This window comes from Lolium perenne, chromosome 7 (genome assembly GCF_019359855.2).
Source record: "Lolium perenne isolate Kyuss_39 chromosome 7, Kyuss_2.0, whole genome shotgun sequence".
Classification (NCBI taxonomy): Eukaryota; Viridiplantae; Streptophyta; class Magnoliopsida; order Poales; family Poaceae; genus Lolium; species Lolium perenne.
In genome coordinates this window covers 141953578-141963588 of record NC_067250.2, presented here as the reverse complement: position 1 = coordinate 141963588, position 10011 = coordinate 141953578, and the positions used below count along the sequence as shown (strand labels likewise).

General features: G+C 45.1%; 1 long non-coding RNA gene and 1 pseudogene across 1 annotated transcript; one reads left to right on the top strand and one right to left on the bottom strand.

The window, feature by feature from the left end:
• Positions 1-4236: 4236 nt before the first annotated feature.
• On the bottom strand, positions 4237-6808 carry LOC127318597 (uncharacterized). Its single transcript, XR_007862015.1, has 3 exons — positions 6565-6808; positions 6238-6453; positions 4237-5625 (listed from the first exon to the last, which is right to left on the bottom strand). It is a non-coding gene; the product is annotated as an uncharacterized lncRNA (long non-coding RNA).
• Positions 6809-7671: 863 nt separating this feature from the next.
• On the top strand, positions 7672-8642 carry LOC139833708 (uncharacterized; annotated as a pseudogene).
• The last annotated feature ends 1369 nt before the right edge of the window (positions 8643-10011 follow it).

Below are 10011 nucleotides of genomic sequence, written 5' to 3'. Positions count from 1 at the left end.
CTACATCAAAGGGCAAACTGACAGTCCGCCAGAACTCGACTTTGAATAGGTAACAGTACTGGTAAAGAAAAGTACGCAATTTACTTTCCGAACAATATTTTTGCTGTTTTTGGAAAATATGCGAAATTACGAGTTCGAAACGGAGTGGAAAGGACGCACGAGGGGGTGCCACCATAGGGCGGCGCGGCCTGACCTAGGCCCGCGCCGGCCTGTGGTTTGGCCGCCCCGTCGCCCCTTTCCGACTCTGGTTCGATCTGGTACTTTCCGTATGTCGTGAAAAATTTTGCTATATAATCCCCCGGACCCCTGGAGGTCCGTATATCGTGTTTTCGACGTGTTTTGTTTCGAGCTGTTTCTGCCAGGATCTGTTTTCAGTTTAGAAGCACCATGGTTTCCAAGAACAAGGGCAAGGAGTTTCCGGATGAAGATGATCGAGATCTTTGGTGGAAAGAGGAAGACAAGGACGTCAAGAAAGAAGATGAAGAAGAGGTGGAGGAAGACTCGCGCGCACACCCGCGTGCTACCATCGCAAGCATCAAGGTGATGGACAACCCTTTTAGTGCAAACAAGAGCGCAAGAATTCGCACTGGGGGAGCGGTTCCACGTCATTACCTAGCTCCGAGAACATCTCCATCAGGCACTCATCACCCCTTCCACAATCTAATTTTCAATAATCAAATTGAAGGGACTCCCAAGGCAGCATTGCCTAGCCAGTGGGATATAGATCGCTCTAACACTGCAGGAGAGAAGGAGCTGAAGTCAAGAGTGGGGAAATAACTCCAAGAGCTGGGACTCGCCATCAGACAGACTCTTTAACCGCGTCGAGCACAACTCAGAGATGATTCGCAATCTCATACACAAGATTGACGAGCTTCAGGAGCTTATTGAGAAGCTTGTCAGGAATTCATCACCACCATCGCCAAAGGAGTAATTCATCATCGGTATTGGCATCCCCTTGGTTTGTTCCAAGCTTGGGGGAGTGCCGCGGTATCACATTATCACTACCTTTTACTTTTATTGTCAAGTAGTGTCATATCATGAGTAGGGAAGTCATCATATAAGATGGGTTGCGTTTGGAAGTATCTCTCCTTTAGTTGGTTATCTATGTATCCCTTGGTGTGAGTTATCGTTATGGAATATTAATGAGAAGTCTTATCATTTACATATTGCACATCTTATTCTAGTTTGCAATCTCTACTATATGATTCACCTTGTTGTTAGTATTGGTATCACTTTGGGGAGCATTGAATAAATCTATTTGGTTTTGGCAAACATAGCATTGGTCAATAGCAACAACACTTTGAGGTTTAAATAGAAAAGAGAAGTACATATAGATGTTTCATTGTCTTTCTTGTTAGCTCATAGCTTACTTTTCTGAAGTTAAAATTGTTTGTGCTTACAAGGAAGATGCATGATTGTTTCTATCACATGTATATTTGTTTGTTTCCTTCAACTCTTATGCTTGCTAATTAGCCTTGCTAGCCAAAGACCACATCGAGAGGGAATACTTCTCGTGCATCCAAACCTTAACCCAAACCTATGTCATTTGTGTCCACCATACCTACCTACTACATGGTATTTTCTGCCATTCCAAGTAAATACTTCATGTGCTACCTTTAAACAATTCAAAACTTAGTATCTCTTATTTGTGTCAATGTTTCATAGCTCATGAGGAAGTATGTGGTGTTTTATCTTTCAATCTTGTTGGGCAACTTCCACCAATGGACTAGTGGCTTCATCCGCTTATCCAATAATTTTGCAAAAAGAGCTGGCAATGGGATTCCCAATCCCAAATTAATTAAACTAAATAGACACTCCTCCATGGTATGTGATTGATGGACGGCACCCGAAGGATTCGGTTAGCCATGGCTTGTGTAAGCAAAGGTTGGGGGGAGTGTCATCATCATAATAAAGCTAAAATAAAAAAGGCACTCCTTCATGGTATGAGATTGTTGGCAGGCACCCGAGGATTCGGTTAGCCATGGTTTGTGAAAGAAAGGTTGGAAGGAGTGCCACACAAAATGAAAATAATATGGGAGCCGCTCTTAGGAGGTTGTCTGGCAAGGGGGTTAGAGTACCCGCTACCAATCGTTGACAACAACAAACACCTCTCAAAATGTTACTTTTATTCTCTTTATATGATTGCAAAACTGAAAAAGCTCTAGCACATGATTTAATCCCTGCTTCCCTCTGCGAAGGGCCTGTCTTTTACTTTATGTTGAGTCAGTAAACCTATTTCCCTCCATCTCAAGCAAGCATTTGAGTAGTTGTGATCAAACCATTATATTGTGATTTGCTACATCATGTCTTTTATTCTTCTTTGTTTAGTACAAGTTTTATCTGAATGAATATAGCTTTGCAAGTTATCAATGATTATGAGAAGACCATTATGATTGAGTATGCAAGTTGTGCCTTATAAACTTTAAACATGAGAGCGCTGCTCAATGAGATAAATATAATCTGTTAATTGTTCTCTGACCAAGAACGAAGTTTGCCATCACCAATCATGATTTCTCATGCGCCTTTACTTGTGATTACCTTATACTTGTTTCAATATGAGTTATAAGAGGTTGTTTACTATAATGTCCTGTGTGAATGAATATAATGCTTCTTGTCCGTATTTTATTTATCGACTCTTCACTCCATAAACATGTGGTCATGTCTATCGAGCTCAGTTTCGCTTGGGGACAAGCGAAGTCTAAGCTTGGGGGGAGTTGATACGTCCAATTTGCATCACTATTTTATATCATAATTTGCTGTTATTCATTGATATATTTCATATTGGGACACAATACTTATGTTATTTCATCTATTTTGCATGTTTCATCATTATTGGAGGATCGAACACCGGAGCCAGGATTCTGCTGGAAAAAGCACCGTCAGAACGCAATATTTCGGAAGATCAACTCTGGAAGGAAATTATACCAAAAATCCTATTTTTCAAGATGACGAAGGAAGCCAGAAGGAGGAGCCAGGAGGAGCCAGGGTGGGCCCACACCCTAGGGCGGCGCGGCCCAGGCCCTGGCCGCGCCGCCATGTGGTGTGGAGGGCCCACGGCCCCTTTCGCCTCCTTTTCTTCGCCAAACCCTTCGTCCCGAAGACCTAAGCCACAGAGGGTACCTCGCGAAGAGTGACAGCCGCCTCTGCGGGGCGGAGAACACCAGAGAGAAAAGAGCTCTCCGGCGGGCAGGAATCCGCTGGGAAATTCCCTCCGGGAGGGGGAAATCGACGCCATCGTCACCGTCATCGAGCTGGACATCATCGCCATCACCATCATCATCATCTCCACCATCATCACCGCCGTCATCACCGCTGGACACCGTCACCGCCATAGCAATTTGGGTTTGATCTTGATTGTTTGATAGGGGAAACTCTCCCGGTATCGATTTCTACTTGTTGTTGATGCTATTGAGTGAAACCATTGAACCAAGTTTATGTTCAGATTGTTATTCATCATCATATCACCTCTGATCATGTTCCATATGATGTCTCGTGAGTAGTTCGTTTAGTTCTTGAGGACATGGGTGAAGTCTAAATGTTAGTAGTGAACTATGGATGAGTAATATTCAATGGTGTGATATTTAAGTTGTGGTGTTATTCTTCTAGTGGTGTCATGTGAACGTCGACTACATGACACTTCACCATTTATGGGCCTAGGGGAATGCATCTTGTATTCGTTTGCTAATTGCGGGGTTGCTGGAGTGACAGAAACCTAAACCCCCGTTGGTATATCGATGCAGGAGGGATCGCAGGATCTCAGAGTTTAAGGCTGTGGTTAGATTTATTTCTTAATTACTTTCTTGTAGTTGCGGATGCTTGCAAGGGGTATAATCACAAGTATGTATTAGTCCTAGGAAGGGCGGTACATTAGCATAGGTTCACCCACACAACACTTATCACAACAATGAAGATTATTTAGCCGTATGTAGCGAAAGCACTAGACTAAAATCCCGTGTGTCCTCGAGAACGTTTGGTCATTATAAGTAAACAAACCGGCTTGTCCTTTGTGCTAAAAAGGATTGGGCCACTCGCTGCAATTATTACTCTCGCACTTTACATACTCGTACTTTATTCAACTGTTACATCAAACCCCCCTGAATACTTGTCTGTGAGCATTTACAGTGAATCCTTCATCGAAACTGCTTGTCAACACCTTCTGCTCCTCGTTGGGATCGACATTCTTACTTATCGAAGATACTACGATACACCCCCTATACTTGTGGGTCATCAGTGAACTCTGCCATCTATATTCCAAAAAGGGAAAAGATGAGAGCAGAAAATGATAAGAAATTACCAGAACAAAAATGAGATAAGTAAGGACTGAAGTAAACATGGTTTTAATTCCTATCGTCCTCCTATTTCTAATCCATTTTCTAAGGTCACGAACATACAGGCAACACAATGCTCTAATACCATCTGAAGCGACACAATCTGAATACAGATTGAATCTCTGTGCTTTTCTGTGCTAGTCCTTTGGATCAATCGCTAGCACACACAGTTCGATGAATAACCAGAATAGCAAATGCTTCAATTATTACAACGTATGATCCATGGTATAATTATTACAAAGCGCATAGCTCAAGGCTAGCTGAAAATAACATAGTTCAAGCCGCAAATAAGTAAACGAAGAGCTCCATCACGCCACATGCGAACATGTTGCGTGTAAGCTCGCAACCTACGGTATTCCTTACTCGTCTTTAGAATAACCTGCAACATAAAAACGTTGCAGCCCCGAAGGGTCATTACACTTGGAATAGAAATGGCAAGATGTCACTATGGTGGCTTTTTCTGGCGCCTATCGCTACATGATATTTGGCAGGTGGAGTTCATATTTGCGTAAAGCCAGTTTTATTTTCCCTACTCTCAAAACATTTCTTAAAACATAGTATTTCAATAAGACTAACTACTACCCATAATCCACCTGGTGCATTAATTTCAGTAATTCGACTGACGAGATTATCCAACAGTTTCAAGCTCTAATTGCTCATAGATGTCCGTAACCGGGGACACGGCTAAGTACTTAGATTTGACACTCTCGAGAGGCTGTACATATTCCCCACATGATCTAGTATGTTCTTCTTCCATGATACGCAATTTGCTCAAATGGACAGATGTCGACTAGGAAAAGACCTTTCAGAAGCAATACCTCAACCACAATGGACGCGCTCCGTCCTACCAACACCTACCACCCTCTGTACATTGGGTCGAGTTCTCGTAACCTACTCGATCTAGCCAGAGCCCATATAGCATGTGGTTGTATTGGAAGCTACTAAAACAAGAAAACCGGACTAATCTCTTTGTTCCTGGGTGGTCAACCTCAAGTGTGATGCACACGGTGCTGCCATAGAAATGACCCCGGTGCAACCACTCAACATAAACCAAGCATTACCACTTACCATCCAGGGGTGTATTAATTTGACATGGTTGTTATCATTAAGAGAATAAAACATTTATCTCTCGCAATCTCTTCGTTTTGATAATATCCCAGGGCCAGCAATTTGAAAACAGTATGCACATAAAACAACTACCAATGCATAGAAAACAGTAGGATATTGAGTTTGTGACACTTGCCTTGGTCGCTGTTCAGACAGTCGTCGCAATCGCACTCGTTGCAATCCGGGCAATCTAACGCAAGCAAAATAATTCACAATCAAACACCAACAACACAAACAGGTAAAACACATAATGAAATAATGCATGCATGCTCTGGAACGAAATTTGATACCAAACCTTTTTTATAAACAATTATCTTATGCAGGAAAGGTTTCAAATAGTCATTTAACCAAGAACAAAATATATATGTGTAAATAGTTTTTAATATCATTTGCAGGCATACTGGTGGATAGGTAAATTTAGTATATGCAATTTGGCGTTGTATTCATATTAAAATAGTTTGCAGAATTTAAAATATACTAAAAATACTACATACACTATTTTAAATTTGAAAATTCGCAAGTTTCGTAAAATTGCAAACTAACAGTACCAGAATGTTCCTCTCATTTTTATGAATCCAACGATATATTATTTGTTCAATTCGGAGTTACGAAACTTTAATTATGAATTTTACAAGATTTGCATATTCTATGAATTGTATATACGAATTTTTCTAGTTTGATTGAGAGCTGCGACACTGGGCGCGACATGATTGGCTCGGGCCGCTGACTGGGCGCTGACTAGGATGTCCACGTGGCGTAGACGTGGCGCTGACCAGACGTCCACGTGGGCGGCGGTGCTCACCTGGAACAGTTGACGACGGGGATTCAGATGGTGGCGGTCGTCGGCGTTTCGGCGGTTCTTCGACTGCGTGAACTTGAGGACGAGTTGCGGAAGACGAAACTGAGCTTGTAGACGGTCACTGCGAGGTGTTTCTCCTCGCAAAACAATAGTGACGGCCGGATGGAGGTGTTTTGGCGGCGATGAACTCCGGCGAACAATCCCGGGCAGCGTAGCTCTCTGCGCAAGGGGAAAAAGGGTAAGGACGGCGCGGTGCACTGAGAGAAGATGCTCGGTGGAAAGAATGATGGTCGGGGATGACCAGAGCCTCGAGTTCGAGCTCGAACCGACCTCCAATGGCGACGGCAAATCGGAACTCCGGCGAGAAATTTGCGCAGTCTAACGGCGCAAAAATTGGGGATTTTAGGATCAATCTGCAGAGGGAATATTAGGGTATATATAGGCGCAAAAATCCGTGGCAAAATCGACAGCTTTGGTGAGATTTATGTGGAACTTGTTTCCGGTTTGTTTTCGTGTCGTGCGTGGACTTTTGGCTGGAGGTTAGAGATAAACCGTGGGCTCCACCTGTCGGAGAAAAAAAACGAAAAGGCAAAGGCAAAAAGCATAGCGTGGTTCCTGGTTTCGCGTGAGGTCTCTCGCTCGCGAGCGTGCCCACGTGAGCTGCTCCGCGTGGATGCTGGCTGGGCCTTTGGCCTGGCCAGCCGGTCAGTTTCCTTTTTTTTTATTTCTTTCTCTTCTCTATTTTTCTGAAAACTAAATTAACTGTAGGTTGCAAAATCTGACGTAAATAAAAATACGAAAAATTGTAAATATTTCCGGTACAGTATTTGGACATAATGGGCACAGCTCCAATCCAGTAAAGCACTTGAACAATTATAGTATGCATATAGATTTAAACAACAAGGAGCAAAACTAGCAATATAAATCACTTTTATGCAAGAACAAGTAAAACATTTTCTAAAACTGAAACTTTGACATGCTGATATGATGCAATGCATGAATTTGAAAATGCACAGTTTTTAGGATGTTACAATAATCTTAATTATATTATATGAAATTAGTATCGTTGTCATATTGAAAAGCACTTTCTATTGATGCTAATTTCATACAAATAATCTTTATATTTTTGAAGTAATTCTTTTTTTTAAGTAATTCTTCGTCAAACAAAAAGCATGAAAAACGAGGGCGCCTTATTCTTTGAAACGGAGGTAGTATTTACCTGGAAAAAAAAATGTTCTGATGGCGGTTTGTAGAGATGAAAAGGAGAATGCAACGGCTAGCAACGGTCGACTCTGTTTCCCAGAGTTTTTCCTGTGAACCCAACAGACCACTTTCTTCCCTCCATTATTTAGTTCTGTTTTCCACAGGTTTGCTCATTCCACCCAATTCCGAACATCCCCGTCTCCACGTCAAAGAAAAAGAAAGACATCCTTCCGCCATTCCTCGTACTCAATGGCGTCGGCCGTCAAGGTCAGCCCGCTGGACGACGCCGATGGGTACCTCCGCTGGAAAGAGTCGATGCTCCTCCGCCTCCGCATCGTCCGCGTCGCCCACGCGCTCACCGAGGACCCGCTGGCCGGCGACTGAGGGCGGTGCGCCGGCGGCGGCGAAGCAGTGGGCGGACGACGACGCCCTCTGCCGTGGCTACATCCTCACCACGCTCTCCGACCGCGTCTTCCCCGACTACGTCCGCCACGCCACCGCCAGGGAGCTGTGGGCCGCCGTGGCGCGCACCTACGACGTGGGCACCTCCCAGCACGAGCTGCAGCGGATGCTCAATGAGTTCGCGTTCGACGTGCGCGCGCCACTCCTGGAGCAGGTCGCGCACGCGGAGGCGCTAGGCGCTCGCCTAGTGCACTCTTATGGTTGCTTGGCTTACCACCTGCGCAGCAGGCATCCTGTCTTTTCCTGCTGGGCCCTCCCTCTCCACATAGGCATGGACGACATCTGGAGTACCGCTCGACTCTTCGAAGAAATGCGCGCCTCGCTCAATGAGGACCAGCTCGACAAGCTTCTCGGGGACTTGGTTAAGACGGGGCGATTCTACTGCAAGCCGGAGTAGAAGAAGAGGCCGCAACGATGCTGAGCTTTTGCTTCCTCATGGTGCTATTTCAGTAGTGTTTAGCTCTGGCTACCGTCGTCATTGACACCCGCAAGGTGTTCGACCAACCCCTGGTCGGTTTTTCTTCTCTTTTTCTAGCAACTTGATGATGATGTTTGAATGACTAGTCAAATTGGTGATGTTAAACTTAGGTAGACATAATCTTAGATTCTTAGCACCCATCTCTGCACGTCTACTGTTCGAGAAAGAAAATCTATGCACTACTACTTGGTATGCTAAAGATTTCAGAGCAGTCTGGACTCCGGAAGGAAGAAGCCATGTTATCGGTGGATCGACAATGTTGTTGCTCATGTTCAGTCATCAACTTGTCAATGTGATTACTACCTAGCTTGTCAGTTACTCCGTATTAAAGGAGACCTTAACCCATGTCCCCATCAAACGTGCATTACTGATTCTGCTCACGGTGACCTTTTTTTGAGCTGCTTTTATTGTGAGATCTTCTTTGTTATGCTAGCTCAGTGATGACACCAATATTTGGTGCAGTAGTATTAGCATTCTATTATTATTATCAACCCAAGAGTAAAAATGCATCATCGATCCTTCAGCTTAAAATGCATCATCAATCCTTCAGCTCAAGCTTGTCGGTACACAATTTCTGGTACAGTTCGAATTCTTTGTTCGGTTCTGGTCTCACTTAGGTTACTTGTACACTTCAAATTCTTTGTTCAGCTCTGGTCTCTGGCTTCTGGAAAAGCTCAAGGGGACAAAATGCATCCATCAGCTTACTTTCAATGATGATCGAGACACTGAGAAAACCTTTTTTCTTTATAATTATTGAAACACATTATCACCCAGCTTCATTTGGGACGTGGAGTAGCTTTGCCGATCCAACCTGTACTTATAGTAGATACAATTTTCAGCAAGATATGACCATATCATTCAAAAACATCATATTCTTGTCATCACCACAGTTTAGTCCTTTTTCTCCTTTCTAACGACTTCAATTTACTTGTGGATCTGAACTATTAGCTGGATGTTGTTAACCTTTCAGCCTCTATGGTTGTTTTCAGGCCACTCACAAGTCATGTGTGTTTTCTGCCAGGATAAGTATGCACCATATCATTCAGCAAGAATTGAGCTCGGTTAGATTTGTATATGGGTTGACCGGTAACAAAAAAAAATGTTCAGGCGGAGAGCGGGTTAGGAGCGTAGCGCGTGGCCCCGAGCGCCGCCCTTCGCACCCGCCGCCCGCCTCTCCGGCGGCGGTGGTCCACCCCCTCGTCGTGGCCCCCGGCCGGGGCGCCTCCCTCCCTTCCCCCTCCCCCGCCCCTGCTTCCCCTGCCCACGCCATGTCTGAAGAGAGGGCCCCGAGGTCCAGGAGGTGGTCGGACATGGTCGACGAAGAGGAGGAGTGGGCGGTTTCGGAGGCCTCCTCGCGCCGCTCCTACTCCGACGTGGTGCGCGACGGCTCCCCAAGCCCGGTGCGGGCTGAGTCGCCGGAGATCCCCCGCGCGGACGGGGCTTCCAGCTCCCGCCCACAACCTGCTCGACACCTTGCCTCAGTGGTGTTGCGCCCATATTCTGCAAGGGCGGCCGGTGGAGAGGACCGACGTGGTCGTGGTGGTGCTCGACGTGGACCGCAGCCCAAGCGGCAGCGCTATCGGGGTCCCCTCCCGTCGCTCCTGGTGCCGCTGGGGTGCCGGCCGGCTTTGCAG